This window comes from Schistosoma haematobium, chromosome ZW, assembly GCF_000699445.3.
Source record: "Schistosoma haematobium chromosome ZW, whole genome shotgun sequence".
Lineage (NCBI taxonomy): Eukaryota > Metazoa > Platyhelminthes > Trematoda > Strigeidida > Schistosomatidae > Schistosoma > Schistosoma haematobium.
In genome coordinates, this window is record NC_067195.1 from 14991888 (window position 1) to 15005315 (window position 13428).

Here is a 13428-nt window from a genome sequence, read left to right on the forward strand (position 1 = left end):
TTCGGATCCAATGTGTGAGATTGTGTATGTACACTGCTGAGGAGTCCCATACCAAGGTGAAATGGCCATTCAGTGCTTCCAGGTTATCAATGATGATCTAACATTCAATGGTTCACGATTTCAATGAAAATACGTTAATCATAGGCTTTCAAAAGAACCACCTTGTAAATTGTTCAATTTTTATGACACATACGTTGCAAGATAGTATATATAAATTCTAGAGTTTTCTAGTAATAAGTAATTTAGAATTGTTTTATATATCTATCATTTGGTACATTGTCGTTTTTGTCAAGATATAAAAATCACCATCCATTTAACATTCATTTGATTATAAATGGACAGTAAATAAATTATTAAGAGAGAACTAGTTTTATAGACAGCCATATGACACTTCAGTTTTTTTTAACAATTACGTAATGGAATGTTTTATTTCACAAAATGACCTTAAAACAATAACTATTACGTAACAAATGAATAACCATAGTTTGTTTGGTAATATAAATAAACAAATTTATAGCTTTTATTAGTACTGAACAATTGAGTTGTAAGTAACCAATGTTTACTAAATTTTAATGTTGACAAAGAACAATGATATACTCATAGACTTATGAATAATTTCATTCATTCTACTGGCAAGCATAATTTATCTTTCATCTATGAATTAACTACTTATAATATTATGAAACATTAGTCTACAATCCTTAGTTTTTGTAGACTTAAACCATTGGAAATTATTCCATAATGGTAGACAATAATAAACCATAGATTTACAATTTATTACTGAAATATTTTATGGCTTACATAATGTTTATCTCTTTACGAGCAAGAATAAGTTTGTAACGAAAAGTACGCTACACTGAAGAACCTTTAATTTTCCGAACAGAAATCTTTAGTCTAGTGGCTATTACTTAAAATATATCTGACAAATAATCATTAAAATAATTATGTGGAGATTTATTTATCGACTGTTGTTAGGGAAAAATGTAAGATTAATATATCATTAGAGAAAAGGAGCTCAATAAAAAGGTTCCCATAATGGGGACACTATACACGTATCACAAATATTTCATTAATTTTAATTAAGATAATCAAGTATAATATGTGAAAAACTAATATTTCACGATATGTCGGTAAACAGAATTATTTTTATAAAGCTTCAAGCTAGTGATTTCAGTTTTCTAATAAGCCACTTGTACATTTCTTTATAGTATGTTTAATTATAGCGAATATTTCTTTTGACCTTATAACTGTTTCAATGTCACAACTAGGTTATTTATCAGTTATGATATATCAGTTACAGCGAATTTAAAAAAACCCAGTTATATATATCCGATATGACTTACCTTATAACATGCATGACTTGTCAATGATATATGACAGCTAAATAGTAATCCAATAAAAATATATATATGCTTTATTGTTCAGTTATGAATGTTTCATACATTTACTGCATTGAAACACAAAACTATAACTGAATAAACTGAAATGAATACATAAAATAAAAACTTGGATTTATCCATAGAAAAATGTTCAGTATATCATTTCATCTGATTGGCCAATATAAAATACACAAGGATGTTATACTTTTCAAAGGAAACAACCAATCATATTACAGAAATAACAATGAATATTTCCCATATAAATAACATTTAATCACATTGTACATTATGTAAAGTCAACCTTTTAAAAATTTCAAAGTATAAACTGATAAAATCATTCAAAAGAAAACGTTGTTTCTTTGTCGTGTTTTTTACCTTTTTGAAAATGTCTTCAAAAAACAAAAGTAATTAATGTATGATTCATCATTACAAGTGCCTACGGCATTTCGAAACAAACGAAATATATATATGGCTTCAATGTACATTCTGTTGTTGATTTAAGAGTTGTTCCATAGTTCATATATTGCAAGCGGGAAAATAGATGAATTCAATCTTTTTGTTCAAATATCAATAGCGTTATTCTATTATAGGTATAATGAATTTAAGCATAAAGTATAGTTTACACATGAAAAAATTCATTAATATATAATAAGATGATAAATAACATTGAGGTCATATATATATATATATATTATAGATATTACAGATATTAACTAAGCATTTAGACAGAGATTAAAATTTGGTATTTATGTATATTATTCACGGTAACATGAATTCAAATAGCCATATAGATAACATTTATTATTAAACAAGGAAAAAACAACGTCAGGAAGTAGATTGAACAATTTTGAAATAATGACCATTAATTAGGTTTGTATTTCTTTTTTTTTGTATTTTTAGTAAAACTGAAAATAAAGTATAGTTTGACTTTTGTTTTTTCTTCTTTTGTTTTAAAAAAGATTGATTTCTATGGGTATTTTTAAAGAGATATGTGAACACGTAACATATGGTCTACACTTTAGTTAAAAGTTTACTTTCTAATTATTTTGTTCATAATCAAGTGTATATGATTAAACTGAATAAAACTGAAATGATAGTTGAATTCATGAGTCAATTGAAGCTAGACCACCATGGGAAACCTCGAAGCACTGTACGGCCGTTTCGTCCTATTGTGGGACTCCTCAGCAGTGCGCATCCACGATCTCGCACCCCGCGAGATTCGAACCCAGGATCTACCTATTGCGGAGTTCCATACTAGGACGAAACGGCCGTCCAGTGCTTCCAGGTTTTCCAAACTGTGCTAGATTCAATTCATTCCTAATCTCATCTACTAAATTACTATAATATCCACAAAAATCTTTCTCTGACTTAATTAATCTATTGGTTTTATTGGGTTATTACGTAACTTTTGATATTTAATTTTTTGCTCCTCGTTTTTTTTAAAAGAAATTTACTATTGTGAACATTTTAGGTTTAAATTGATCATTTTATGGAGAAGTAGACATAAGTCAACAGTTTGACAACTGATCCATGCAGATAAAATGGGTCCATCAAGGTGTTCAATGACACTGGTTAAAAAGTCAAGATAAAATTACTATTAGATTTAGAAAAAAAATTTCTATCTCTTTGACAAATATTTAGTGGAAATAATAGAAGTGATTCTTTAAATACAAAACAAAATGTATCCTAATTAACATTGTAAGTCTGAATGAAAACAAAAATAAAGGAAATAGTCACTGCCCACTTACAACTTAGCTGACGAACACAATTAAAATGTGCAAGTCTCGTGGTGAAAGTGTAATTTAGCATCGAGAAATTCTCGTAAGATTTCTGATAGTTAGTTCAGTTGCATTAAAAATTTGCATTAGGTTTTCAACAGTTCAAACTAAGCTCACACTGAATAGTCATTATGGAATTTGTTTAACGGACTCAACTTGGCTTCCTATCAATTCTTTATTTTTCTTAAATATAAAATTCAAATCAAGTAAGCAAATCTACAGTAATGTCAATTACATAATTTTGTCTCATTCTTCTTCACCTATCAATAAGACAATTTTAATTTTACTCTGTTAATTATAATTATGGCTTACAGTGTCATATGTTTTTAGTTTGTGTAATTGTAATCTTTTATTTTCTGAGATAATTTTAGTTACATGATTGACAGATGAACATAATTATCAATAAATGAGACTTTTTATCATTAAATCTTGTCGCTACTGGATATATAGTTTAAGAGATGTAAATATGCGATAAATATCTGACATATATATATAAAGTCTCAAGTAAACCCCCCATAGCAACTATTCTACAGTGCATTCACTGTATACTTTTCTACTTAATTAACTGTCAAACATATTACCATAATGTCTAAACAATAATTGTAGATTTCTGTCAAATGTGTACTTGTCAATCATTTAAGTATTATATATATATATTCAGTATTGAATAATAGACCATATTTGGAAAGTAGAATATTTGCAAGGGACAAAAATATTTTTTTGGTGTGTGCTAAAGGTTTAACAAAAAACGGATGTAAAATAAACCATACAACTATTTTTATTTTTATCAAAGTACTTTACTAGGGTTATCTCTTTTGATTGAATAAGTTACGAAAGTTTGAATACGATAACCACAGTACATTTCTTTACATTGTACATGCTAATGTATTTGATATTAACAAATACAACTGATTAAAGTATCCTAATTAATTACAAACATTTTAGCGGTAATGTAAGGAACACTTTGAAAGGTTGTTTTCAACTTATTTTGTTCTGATAACTAGATCCTATAGACTGTTGTATTTGATGCTTAGTTTTGAATTCGCCATAGCTGAATTTAGTTAAACTTATTAATGAATGGTTATTTTTCCAATAAAAAAACGTTTACCGATTATAACCAAATACTATTCAAGGTAATAATTTCATTTCAATAAGCGTTTGCTAGACGCGGATGTGAACGCATGGACTGGGTAGCAGAGGATATTGTTCGTACTCAAAACAGCTACCAGCTAACGCGTGTCAAAGTTTTCAATACAAACGTCAAGACAATTCTATTGTATGGAGCTGAAACTTGGAGAACTACTATAACTAGTATCAAAAAGATTCAAATATTTACAAAAATCTGTCTAAGTAAGATACTCTATATCGGTTGACCAGACATCGTCACCAATAACCTACTGTGGGAGAAGACAAATCAGCCTTTAGATAAAGTGGAAATCAGGTAAAGACACTAAAAGTTGATAGAAGGCACACATTGCATCATAAATTATACCCTAACTTGGAATCCTCAAAGTAAAGGAAAAAAAAGAGTAACCAAAAAATACACTCCGCTTCAGGAATAAGAGACAGACATAGACAAATATACAGCACTTGGAAGTAATGAAAGGCTAACCCGTAACCGGGTAGGTTGGAGAATCTTGATTGGCGGCCTACAGCTCATGAGTGGTAAAAAGTACTAGTATGCAAGTAGGAGTTTAGGATGTGAAATAACTTACTGTTGACAGCAAGTTGTGTCAAAAAATTACTGAAACCTACCTTATACTTTGGTCGTAGTAATTGATCTTATTATGTATAGGCTGAACCCCTTCATATACTATACAATAATATGTTATCCTCAGGATCATATCTAAAGATAAACGTTAATCTAAATTATAAGCAAAGATGGATATTGGCTAGTAGTGGAATCCAGGACGCGCGTTTCGTCCTGTTTGGGACTTGTCAGCTGGATGTACCTGCATCTCAGAGTTGATATTCACTCTTTCCATCTTTGCTTATAATGCTTGTAAATTAAGGCATTATCGAGGCATACGCATAGTATGGACATATGCCAATAAGAGACTGATCAATTTCAGTCCTAAAACATCAGTGGGAAGATTCAAGTAAAAAAATACCAAGTAAGTTAATCTAAATTGTTGCAAAATATTATATTCGAAATTTTATCGTCTTAATACTGATACTTGTGTGTTCACTTATTTGAGACACTGAGTACACAGTGTCTATCAAGTTGAGAGAGTGTTCTGATGAGTGTTGATTAACATGAAACATAAGTTCGGATTTTTTTGATGACTGCACTTAACTATAAGTGTTATATAACTATCTTGAATGACTTTAATGTTTGAATTCATAATCCAATCTTAGCTAGACCACCACTAAAAACCTGAATGCCTTGGATGACCGTTTCGTTTTAGTACGGTACTCCTCAGTAGTGCACCTTCACGATCTCGCCTCGCGGAATTCGAACCCAGGATCTAAGAGTCTCGCGCGCGGGCTCTTAAACACCAAACCACTGACCACGAAACCACTGAACGATGTCAATAGGTAGATCGTGGGTTTAAATCTCGCAGGGGATGGGATCGTGATGCGCACCACTGAGGAGTCCCACACTAGGACGAAACGGCCGTCCAATGCTGCCAGGTTTTCCATGGTGGTCTAGATTCAATCAACTCATGATTTCAACTACTGAAATTCAGTAGTTGTTTCTCTTTTTTGAAAAAAGTGAGAATTATTCATTTTTTAATGAAGTTTTTATCATAAATACTGACATATTTTTTTATTATTTATTATTACACAAAATGAAAGCAAATTACATTAGTTTAATGACAAATAAATTAGATTAGTCTATTTATTCTTAAACACTAGAACAGTTTAACTAAGCTTATAACATTCAAAGAATTACTATTACTAAGAATGAATCATCGAAACATTTGTTGGCCTACATCAAAGATTGAATAATGAATCAATATTCGACGACCCGTTCATTTGTCTATACAAAAACAACATTAGAAACAGATGATATTTAAACAGTGTTCTTTTATCAATTTCATATCGCATTCATTTTGAATGTTGTTCAACGATGTTGTTTCCTTGATTTTATGGTTAATTTCAGGTAAATAAAAACGCTTCAAATGAAATGTTACAAGTACCTAATATTTTTCAGATAACGAACATTTTTTACAAGTTTAATGTTGTCTTGTCAAATGATTGTAATCACACTGATGTTGATACATATCGAGAGTTTGCTTCAGATTGTTGATAAGATATTCAAGACCTAGATTTTGTGTTGATTAGAACTAATTAAGAATGATTATCAATAGGAAACTAATGCTCTTAGCTAGATTACTACCTTTGATACTTTTGATTACACTTTGAAATGTTACCATAGAAGTATTCAGGCTATAAATGACCTCCTTTAGGAAGTAAATGTCAAATCATTCAGAATCATGATTTCAGTTAATGAATTTGGTTTACACAAGTGACTAGACAATTAAAACTTCGGTTGATAATCATTATTTGATAGTCCTTAACAATATCTCATATCATCATTTTAAAATTTTACAATTACTTAAGCAAATGATGTTGAAAGGTTCAGTATAAAATGAATGGAATACAGGACGATTTCATAAACTCAAAGTCACATAAATTTTGATTACTCTCTTGCTCTGAATGGTGCGGTAAAAAGTAGTTGTAGAATTTAGAGCAAAAATATCTAAATATGTAGACCATCAGTAAATGATAACCCAATCATATTGTTTATTTTAAGGTTATTTGTTAAAAATAAGTATTTCTCTGTCATCGTTTTATTAAGTCAAGACATAGGTATATAGGTGTATACAAAACCTGTATTTCAAAAACATCTTGTTGGGTGACATTAATTGTAAGGGCATTCACTAGATTCATCGTCAAATGATGGCGTGATAGATATCAAACTGCAATAAAATACATGTTTCTCATATTAACCAACATTTGCCTTAATTTTTTAAATAAACGTCAAAGTGAACATGTAGTTTTCAAATGTTTGAATCTATTTGTTTCAATGATATTTATACGTACATTCAAAAATTCAATGTTTTTATTAACATCATGAATCAATCAATGTTAGATAACATTGGAAAACGGAAAGCACTGGATGACAGTTTCGCGCGGACATAGAACTCCTCATCATTGCACATCCATGATCCCATACACAGGACTCAAACTCAAGACTTTTAGTCTCGCGTGAACGCTTGAAATCTAGACCACTGAGTTAGCATTTAACGGTGCTAACACTTAACTTCAAACAATCCATGATATTGCACGATCACCTTACATTACCTTCAGTGAGTAAATGCTTCACGTGTGAAACAACTTCTCACTAGAACTCCGATAATTGCCTCTCGAAGCTAGTCACCAGTGAGCGTTGTGTAGATTACTGAATTTTTATTGGGTTCATGAACTGATGGATGTTTGAACATCATTGAAAACTTGGGAGCACTGTAAGGCCATTGGATTGGTTCAGAGTTAAACATTAATACCGTTCGAGGCCCCCGTGCGAGATCGTTATTGAGCACTGATGAAGAGTCCTATACGAGAACGAAACAGAAGTTCAGAGCTTTTAGATTTTCATTAGTGATGTAAAATTGATCCATTCATGATCTCAATAGAAACTCAAATCTTTAATGATAATTCTATGTGTATTCGGTCTATATAGTGATTTTATCACTAATGCTTTTATACATGTAAAAGTGAATATACAGAGGTTTATCTCTCTAACATGAACCTCTAGAATTATAACGTAGTGTTCAATATGGTTTTATCCTTTCTATGTGTTTATCCTAATGAAACTGATTAGAGAATACGTGTATATGTATGTTTAATTCGAGACAAAAGCTTTTAGGGTAAATATTAGTTCATTATTCAGAAATAAAATATGTTAAATATTTCACATATTTCTCTTAATCTGTTTATAAGGAAAAATACACCGCATTAGTGTTTCAGTTAATAATACCAGCTATATATACACTGAAACTGCCTTATTCACGAATAAATCATCACACCAAACATACAAATTTGCTGAAAAAAAATAACACGAATAATGGAATTTGGTAAATGTTATAGTAAACAGTGGTTTATGGATTTTGTTGCTTAGAAAATTAGTTTTACCTAATCTTTACTTTATTTGTAACCATTAGCTCGGTATGAAACGAGAAGATTACATTTTGTTAAATGTAATCTCATAAGTTATAAATTGTTTCAAGTGACTTAATAATGGATTTATATTGCTAAAATGCCTTATAATCAGTTTTGGATGATTTCAATTTGTCTATGCTATGTGAATTATAAGGGCTCTAACCAAGCAAGATGAAAACGTCTAAAGGTTTCGAGGATTAATTTTGTTGTTATTATTATATGCCAGATTATTATTGGTTAGTAGCAGGTACAAGAATATTGCGTTCGATACACTATGTGACTAACGGATATTTCATACCCTTATTTAGTAACAAATCATGAAAATGAGTAATATTCAATATTAAACTGTAGTTTAAATCCATACGAAACTGTGTTCTGATATTGAATCAATGTTTGTCGGTAGCTTTTTCACTGAAACCTCTAGTACTATGTATAATTTTAAAAAGACACCTCATGATGAAGCCTTGAGATTTTATTAAAAGGTAGCTTAGTAAATAGTCATTTGTATAATTAGTATTATATAGGAAGTAAGTGTTTTAGGTACCCGGAAGTACATAGTAGTGGCTTTACAGTTGACGAATTTTCACGAACTAAAATCATTCCGCACTGCCATATCCGATTTTGATCAGCAGCATGGTGGCATTATTCTTTTCAAAGTAGAAATTACCAAAGATGTTCAATGTTACTCGAACTTTCTTTTGATACCTTTTTCGCGTGTGAAAGTGAAATCTAATCCATTACAGCTATGGTATTTATCATTTAAAACTACAATAGTTTCTACTAGAACTGAGTAAAAATCTCAGAGTATATATCAACTCAGTGTTAATTTCATTTTTAATTTACTCGATATTAATTTGCTCGATACAAGAATCCCTATATTTCAGTGCAATAATTATTCTTTTTAAGTTCCAACCTTACCAGGTAAGGTGCAGCTTGTGCTTTATAATAGACATTTTATACTTCACCCATTTCAGTTATATATGACATTTCATAGTTAAACGATATATATCTAGGTATATTTAGTCCAATAATCATCTTTTTTTTCTATAAAATAGATAAAATTTACTTCTGTCACCAAGTTAGTTTGTTTCTTGCGTTTAGAGATTCAAAGCTTTCCCCTTCTTGTTTCAAGTAACAGTTTTCCACAGTTAAAACAATTTATTTTTGACATTTTTAAATATCAAAATTATCATAATGATAACAATCATAAAACATGACATGACAAGTCATTATAGATCTATTATTATATAAAATGGATTACAAGGGATTTAAGACAGAATGGATTGTTTTAAGTCAAGTTATTTTTTTAAAATTTATAATATATTAGTATCACACCTACTGAATTGAAGAAAACAATGACTATCCTAGTTTACTGCACGTTTACAATGTATAATCATAATGATTCGAAAGGAAATTGATGGCGCTAAAACGGTATATATATATATATATATATATATATATATATATATATATACCATAACTCATTGTTACACATGGTTGAATAACAATAAATCTAAAGAAATTCCAATTAATGACAAATGTAACGTATGAATATTTGCTTATATAGAAGAAAAATAAATGTCGACTACACGTATTGTGTGAAATATCAGGGATGAAATTGTATCGAAGATGTTGAATGTACAGATATTATTATGTAAGGGACTAGAGATGAATGTTTCTGTCATACATAATTAAATATCAATACCCATGTAGATTCTATTTTCTTATAGATGAATCTCCTGAATTTCATAGATTTATTCTTCATGAGAGTGAATCATGTAAAAAAAAAATAGTCAAAAATAAATAAATCGCATTCATGTCGTTTTTTATATTTTTGTGCAAAAGGTCACCAACCATTTCTTTTTTAACATTTAAAAAAATCAAAACAAATTTATGTGTTACTAACATAACGCAACATTTCCAATGATTACCAATAGGTAGATATGGATAAGATTATGTTTCATACTTGAAAGTAATTTAGTTACAAGTAATTCAATGAACATTTTAAACAAAGATGATAAGTGGCTTGCAATGGAATCCAGAATACACGTTTCGTCTTATTTGTGACTCGTCGGGTACATGTACCTACATCCCAGAGTTGATTTTCACTGTGAGACTAGAACCCAGAACCGTTCACCTCAAACGCAATGGCGTTATCCTCACGGAGTGAACATCAACTCTGGGATGCAGGTTTATCCAGCTGATGAGTCCCAAATAGGAAAAATTGTGCATTCTGGATTCCACTGCTAGCCACTATCCATCTTTGCTTTAAAAGCTTGTGACTTAAGGCTATATCGAGGGATTCCGCGCAGGATGCACATATACCAACATGGGACTGATCAATAGCAGTCCTAAATAAAAATGGGAAGATACAAGCAAAACAATACCAAGTGAGTTTAATTCAATAAACATTTGGATAAGATACGCTTGACAATTAAATCTTTCCCATAAAAACTGTTTTAAATTTGGAATTCCATATTTTACATTAATGAATAACTATAATTGCTCAAAAATTTAAAACTAGGAAGCGCTGGACAGCTGTTTTGTACTTCTATGAGACCTTAGGGTTTTATATAAACAACTTCAACGGATATTAAACTTAGAACTATCAAGACTCTTAGCGATGCTTAATCCTTAGACCATTAAGACAACATTCAGTGGTTTGTATCATTAAACTTTAAATATTGAGTAAACACTTTACATCGCCTGAAGTGGATATCTATTTCACACTTGCCATGGTTAAACTCACTATGACAAACAAACATTTTAAGGAGCTGATATTCTATGATACTTTCATTAATTAAAACAATAAAACTTAATATTTGCTTATTTTGTTTTAATTCATATTTAAAACACATTGACCTTACAAAAACGTGAGCTTCCTAAACGATTCCATTCTATAATGATCAATCTTGTTTAGTAATTCACAATCTGACATTGATCTTTTAGTAGTGAACTTAATGATTATGGCCTTATAAACATGTTTAAATGAATTCACTTGTACAATGGATTATGATAGTTTAGCTGCTGAGATGCATAAATATAGGGAAAAAAACAGCTAACTGATACGTTAGAAAAACATTTAACAAAATCTATATGCATTGAGAGTCTTATAAAAGATTTTCGAATAAGAAAAAAAAACAAATTTAGAGCAGCAAACTTATGGGTTTTCATTTAATTGGTTTCCACTGACTGAATTATATTCTATTTAATGATAATGAATTATGCCATTATTAGTTGACTTCACATCAGGATACACCCAAGCTGTTTGGAAAGTAGAAAGCTCTTGGACCTTTATAGGCGATGTAATGATCTAGATTTACAGCTTTAGATGCTTCCCGATGTAGCTCATTCATCATACAGTTTAATCAATGCTATTAGTCTTACCTTCAAAATGAATGAAGCTTGCAGGTCTTGGGTACTCACCAAAACGTTGATAATACATTTTGGACTTACTGATGAACTGATACGTAAACATCTGCTTTTAAATATTTGTTTTTGCGAAACATCCTACGACAATACAGTTTCAACTGATTCAATTTAAAAGTGTTTTGCACCTAGAAACCCGAAAAATGTCGTTAAATAGACCAGTGCAATACATCAGATTAAGAATATAATTCAAATTCCAAGAGAATAAAAACTTAAGTATTCAACTATAAGAACAATGTTTTTTTAATTTGGAGAAAGAACATCCTGTATAAAAATATAAGTATAAAAAAACTTAATGATGAAAATGCTTCCTAGAAGACGATTATCGGCGCATACATCTCTACAAATGAAGATTTCTTAAGCTGTTGAATAAATTTATCATTAGATGACATTAATATTATATTTAGAGTCACGGAATTTATCGTCATACACATTGCGCATAATACATAATGTTCAATATCTTTAACATCGATTTCCGGGTTTGTTTGAGCATTCATCAAGATTTAAAAGAATGTTTAGACAAAAATTTGGCGCCGAGTGCAAAGAAGACATTATTATGTAAAAAGTATATTTGAATTAATCTCAGCGTTTGAAAAGTAAATAATTCAAACTTCTAGAGTTAAAAACTGGTCCGATTCTCTATTGAAAAATATTCAGAATCAAAATTGTAATAGAACATATAAGATTGAATAAATCCCAAAATTTGTTCACATGTGATCATACATTTGCTTAGACGACTTTTAATCCAGCTGTATATATCCTGAACACCTCGCATACTGCAGTCATAGACAGTGTTTATAAGGGAAAAAAAACGAGTAGATACAACTATGCGAATCTTTAACAAAAAAACACAGTGGATACTATGACATTTACCCTCATACTTATTGAAACATTGGATATTTATAAGGATGTGTAGATATTTATCGGGAATCACTCATATGACTTACTCTATGATCCTCCATCTTGACGATATTTTTTGAAACTGCTAAATACCGATTTATCGAATAAAACATTTCAATTAAGAGATCAAAGTCATTTACGATTACTCTTTTCAAGACGAGATGCAGTTTACATGTCTCAACCGTTTTACAAATCCAAACATACAAGTACGTGCAACTATTACTAGATGTATAATAAAGACACTCTAAAACCCAATGAAATTTTCTTCGAAACATCATACCCCTCTTAAATCACCCTCACTGATTAGTGATAATCCTAATGGATTATTTGGTTTAATAGTTGTAAGTTAAATAATAATTATTCAAACAATAATTGTACCAACGAAAAGTTTGTATGATTTTCAGATCTTAATTTAATCAAACTCATCACATACATCAATGGTTACATTGAAACAGGTTTTGGATAACAAATTTTTCGATATGTTGACATCATCATCTCCACATTTTCTGGCCGCCTAATATCAAAGAGTCAAATTATTCCTATATTTATTCTGCTACGTCAATTAGTATGAAGTTTCACATTATCAATCTGTACGCATCATATGCTCACGTGCTTTTCTACAAACGTATACAACTTATTACAACCTCAGTTACATAATCATTCAACCGAAGTTACCATGACGTTCGTATTTGTTTGTAAATGAGAATAAAGGGCTAATAATCAATGCCGAATAGATATCTTGTGGATTTTATTAAATATTAAGAAATGAAGTTGAT

At 30.2% G+C, this 13428-nt stretch overlaps 1 protein-coding gene across 1 annotated transcript in view; it reads right to left on the minus strand.

Annotated features, from left to right (window-relative positions):
• MS3_00002850 (uncharacterized protein) overlaps positions 1-1487 on the minus strand; it is a 45841-nt gene extending 44354 nt beyond the window's left edge. The window contains exon 1 of the mRNA XM_035732625.2: positions 1344-1487. The gene's annotated coding sequence lies outside the window, so the exon portion shown is untranslated. The remainder of the gene's footprint in view (positions 1-1343) is intronic.
• Positions 1488-13428: the final 11941 nt, after the last annotated feature.